Below are 5,860 nucleotides of genomic sequence, written 5' to 3' on the forward strand. Positions count from 1 at the left end.
GGCAGAAGCACCAGAATACAGGTTTGGGTTGAGTCGCTACACCTGTTTCCCTCCGCCCCGCCCACTGACACGCCCACTAGCGCTGCGTTCAGGTGACGCAAGATGAAAATGCAGTGGTAGGGTCGGAAAATTAACCAAAAATATACTTTATGTCAAGCAATTTCACAAGATTAACTTCTTATATCTAACTACACATGTTTAGGGATCAAATTAACAGTTAAACTGTTGATCATTTGATTGTAGTCTGCAATTTTATCAATAAGCTATAAAAGTAACACTAATTAACACCCCCACTCTTCTTGGACAAATCCAACAATGTCCTCTTACAATTACACAAGTAAATAAAATCCTTACTCTGGAGAGTATTTATCAGACTTTGTTTGAAACGACTGTATTAGTGGTGGCTACTTTTATTTATGAATCTATTTTGTCTATCAGCTAAACTTGCATTTTCTTTTTTGTTTGTTTGTTTCTTTTTCCCATTTTGCTAATCACCAAGATCAAGAACCTTTTATATTCAAGATAATAGATCACAAAGAAAAACTAGAACAAAACAAGAGAAGAAAAACAAGATCAAAAAGTAATGGAAAAAAGGGTGAAAGACAGAAAAGAACACGAAGAATAAAACGGTAGTTTTTTATTGTGTGGTTAAAACCCTCACTACTGTGGCTTACCAGTGAAATAAACAGGTGAACTGCACAAACATGGTTTTAAATGACTCGCTTTCATGCTTGTATGAGTGCAGAATAGTTACTTTACTGTTTGTTAGGAAGAATTTTAGATGCTACAAGTTTTTAATGACAGCATCTAAAGGATCTGAAAAGCCGCAAGTAGGATTAGCCATTAAAAAGTATTCATTGTGGGGAGACGGTGAAGATTCAATAGTGCAAGTGTTGTTGATGTTTCTTTGTGTAAACCAGGGGTTTCAAACTCATCTTACACGGTGGGCCACAACATAGTCTTACGTGGGCAGGATGCATACCGCATACGACCAAGTTGTTTTTAGACATAACATACCGGTAATGTGTATGTTATTCTTTAGTAACACATTATGTCATGAATTTTTCTCCTTTCTTACACTGTCTCGTTTGATAGAAAGCATTTATGCCCCCTGTCATCGCTGTTTTCACGTTATCCAAGGCTAGTGGGCTCGATTTAACCCTTTCGGCGGCCTGGTTCTGGCCCCCTTTCTTTAACAATCCTCACATAACCGTGTATGCTTTAATTCCTCCCCTAATGGTCATCTTCCATTTATACCAGCAATTTAAAGTGAAAGGTTTTTTAAAATATATAATTAACCCAGAGACATTCATTTCTTTTCAGAATGTGACCCCAATTCTTCTCTGTGGAAGAAAATGGGTGGATGAAGTTTGTTTTCACAGCATTCATCGAACTGAGTTTCCCAGGAGTACTTGAAGGTAACACCATTATCGATGCCAGTTTGTTCTATTTTTCCAAAATAACCTGAAAGTTTGTGAGGGGTTTTGTTTTTACTTTCAATGGTTTATTTATTGGCTTAAGCTCAGATGGCCTGATCCACAAACCCAGACTGCAAACAGGAAGCTTTAGACTTGCGGACAGTTTCTGACAACACTTCTTCAGCAAGACTTGATACACGGGACCTTTGCTGCACTTTCTAACACTCGATCCACTCAGTCTGAAACATATCAGCTTTGTATTTAAACCGTTTCCTGTTATATTTTTAAATTGCCTTTTAAAGACGCATCTATCATTTTGCAGACTATAAAAAACGTAGCAGTACAAAGGGGGGGGGGGGGGGGGGGACCCCATATTAAAAGGAAAAAATATGCTCATTGAGCCGTGGGAATCACAAACATAGATGTTTACTTCTTCCTTTGATTCACGAGATAATGCTGGGGGCAGGTGTGTTGTAACAGCAGAATGCTTGTGTGACGCTTCAGTGTGAGCAAGTTTGTCCTGTCATTGCGAGGAGCCTCGGGGAAAACTGCACACAGCCGGTAAGTACAGCCTCCTGTGAGTCTGTTTTGAATGCATTTCCAGTTATATTTCCATGTCAAAGGCAGGTGAGACAAATAAAGAGATTTTAAACGTCCTTTGTTGCAGCTGTTACATTTATCTGTGAGATCTAGACACCTAAACAGAACAGTCACATATCAGGATTTTCTGTTGGTGGTATTATCTGGTCTTACCTGCGTCTGCAATCAACAGAGAGGATGTTACAAAAAATGTAACATACTTTTTTTTTTAAATTACAATTATTTCCTAATTTATACTTAAAAAAAATCAAAATCATATTTTTAAATTTTAAAATATGGTTATTGTTGTTATTGACTGTAAAGCACGTTATGGTTTGCGCTATTAGGATGCCAAATTATATTGATTTGTCAGTGTAGTGTGCCAGGTTAGTGTTCCAGCTCTAATTTGGGTACAAAAACATGATTTTTTTTTTAATTCCTAAAAAGTAAGAGTGTAGTTTAACCTTTTTGACAGTTTTCTAAAGTATTTGTGTGACATGTGTTCTAATATTTTTTTTAAGGAAGAAAGAAGTTGAGTAGTTTTGTTTCATACACCTACATTTTTACTTAGGTTTTTTGTTCATTTTGTGCATGCTTTTATTTTAGTTAATGTAACTTCTACAGTTTTGTGGCATGCTGGATATCAGCTTTTGGCCCAAAGCTTGATGGCGATCCATTCCTGCTGTAGCATTGCTGGAAGCTGATGACAATTTGTGGGGTCCTGCTTGTCCACCTGCCATTTACATCCTGGCAGTAGATTCTTGATTGGCTTAAGATCAGGGGATAGGATCCAAAGTGTGAATTTGCTGATCTCTGTACAACTTAATTATCACATTTGGTTCTTAATGTGGTGCTTTATCATACAAAAAACTTTCAGGGCCTTTGGAAGAAGTTGGTCTTTGAGGATGTTTTTAGTATCATCAATTAATTTTCTGCTATACAAACTGTGATAAAGATGAATCACTGAAGCTGGGCCTCAGAGATTAGCACAAGTTATTTAAAAAAAGGATCAAAATTGTAAAATACTGACTTTTTGCATAATTTGGATTACTTGTGAAATACCATCATACGTTGAGTTTCTTTGAAACATTTTGAGTTATGAGCAATGCCAATATATAATAGTTGGTTCAGAAATGGAAAGGTGACATCTATTATGAAAAACTAACACAAAGAAATAAGATGTTTCCAAAGTAGGAAAAGGCCAATATTAAAAAATAAAAATCTTTCTGCATCAGTCACTGTGTTACATTTGGTTTTGCAACTAGTCTAAAAACCCTAAAAGTGTTGCCTGACTTTAACCAGTAATCATAAAGTCTTTATTAAGAAAGGAAGAAATGCAGAAACAATTGTTTCATTATTGACAATTTGGTTCCAACTTCTCAGTTCTCGTCATAAACCTCTTTGACGTCATCTGCAAACTGAGCTTCTTTGTGTTTTCACCTGTTAGTCAGATCTTTAAAAATAAAGCCTCTTAAAGACATTAAAAGAAGCTTTTAAGAAACCAGTATTTATAGTCATCAGAATTTTCTGACACAAAGCATCGATCAGCTAGAATTAAACTAAAGCAATGACAGATTAAAGCAATGGGATTATAAAGCTTTTCCTAAAGGTCGGTTAGTGAAGTTAAGCTCTGTTTACACGGCTCGAAGTTCTAGTCCAGACAGCTCAAATAAAAAAAGGGAAGACTTGAACAGAAACCTCAAACTTCTCTTTTCTTTTTAACTTCAGCAAGAGCAGCTGTGAGACACAAAGAGTCACACAGTTTAAACTCATCGACACAGCTTTTATTAGTAAACAGTTAAATTATTTAGTCATTTTATATCTCATGCATGCACACTATAAAGTTCAAGAATACAGGAAGCATTTTTTACAAAGTAAATGTGAAAAATGTGCATATAGGAAGTCTATGCCCCGGCCCGCTACAAGACAACACAACGTATTATACAGTATAAAGCTTCAACAGGTGTAACACTGTGTTTTTGTGAACAGCATCCTCATTGAACCAAATCTGTGTTGTTTTAGACAATGGGCTTTTTGTCCAGTCTGATGGTCTCGTAGGTGTCAGTACTTTGGGTGGTCAGACCCTGCAGGATGCAAGCAGACAGACACACATACTGTGAAGTGGCACAAACTTGATGTGAAAGCTGCTCTAAAACGACACTGTTCATTTCCTGCACCGACTCTTAAGTGTGATTTTGTGACAGCCAGCGAGATGAATAAAAAAGAAAAACATCTACTGTGCAATGTGCTGTCACTTTTCCGTCATGTGCCATTTTAAATATGTTTTTAAGCATTAGAATGAGAAGTCTCACCGCATAGATGCCTCCCCCAGCAGGTTGTTTCTGTGTGAATGGAAATAAAGACATGATCAAGAGTGCGTTCAGGGGCAATTCTTTCAACTAAGTGTTGGACACGTGAAATAACTGGATGCTTCTTCGGGTACTGACTGGCATTTGGCAGTCTTTCTTTCTTTTTTTTCATTTACTCTAAGATTTTGAGATACGAGTAATGTGCAAATCTAGACCCTTTTTACAGGAAGTGGGATCTGACACTGTTACTTGGTGCGGAAAAAAACACTGATGGAAACTGTGACGACATACATAGAGTATAAATAATATAGGTCGGTGGTCAGCTTGCTTACAGGAAATTATAAAAAAGGGTTGGTGTTTAAGCTGAACTATGATGTTACAGAGAAAAAACAGCTTTGATACGCTAAAAAACCCCTTTTCTATACACACTTGTGTTTAGATTAAATTCCCCATTTCTTTATAATTTTACGCAATAACACAGATTTAATTTTACCTCTGGGTAACTGCCAGATGAGCTGCTGGACGGACGCATCTGTCAAAAAAGAAATAAAGCATGTGATTGGGTGACTCCCATTGTAGTTTATTAATCATGTGAAATGTTGAAGAGGATGTAAAATGATTCTAGATAATTGACTCAAAAGAATGCTCGTACACTATTACAAGGAACCACAAGTTTTAAAAAAGTTATCTAAAGAAATTGGGGAAGTTTTATAAGAGTTGCTATACTTTTTCCAGCCTAACATAAAGAGCAACTTTAAACAAATTGCTGCATTAAAGTGCATTTCCTTCACGCACTGTCTAGAAGGAAGAAGTAACAGCTGTACACTTTCTACAGTCCATCATGGCGATCTGTGTGTGTGGTTCCTGTTTGCCTTACCCTCAGTCTGCAGTACAGCACGGTGAGGATGATGCCATATAGGATGAGAATACCATCCAGGATAAAACATATATCCATGCCTTCAATGCTGTCTGTACACACATAACACACACTTAGTCGCGATCCTCGACACAGCCAGAAGAAAGATGTTAAGAGACACTAACTCCGTGTCATCCCTTTTCAATGCCACAGGTATCTCAAAAGTACTCCTACTAGAGCAGGATCAAAAAGAGAGCAATGAGTGCTCTTACCAGGTGGGCTGAAGATAAGATGGTTGATCTGCTTTGTTTTTCCCCTTGTAGGGTGTCAGCGAGATGTCTTATACTCACAGAGATGAGAAGCAGCGAACAGGAAGTCAGTGGCTCTCTGTCCGTTTTGAAGCTATGAAACCACACGCCTACCACACTGCCATCCCCCAACTTGACAGAAGTTCCTCTAAAAGTCTTGTGAAAAACTGGTGAAAATTGTTCACGTCCAAAGGCCCAAATCGGCTTTGGGTAACAGCATTCAAGAACAAATTCTTATTAAAGCAAACCAAAATGATCAAATGCAGATATTAATTTTCTTCAATCACATTAAAAAGAGAAGTCTCAGCTCCTTTTGCTTCTTAGCTTCAGTCACATGTTTCACTTTACAGACTAAAGTTCCCCATGCTGCAAGTTAAGAAACAAGGAGAC

This window comes from Rhamphochromis longiceps, linkage group LG18 (genome assembly GCF_057381845.1).
Source record: "Rhamphochromis longiceps isolate RC_006_pf linkage group LG18, R_longiceps_female_GT1.1, whole genome shotgun sequence".
NCBI classification, from domain to species: domain Eukaryota; kingdom Metazoa; phylum Chordata; class Actinopteri; order Cichliformes; family Cichlidae; genus Rhamphochromis; species Rhamphochromis longiceps.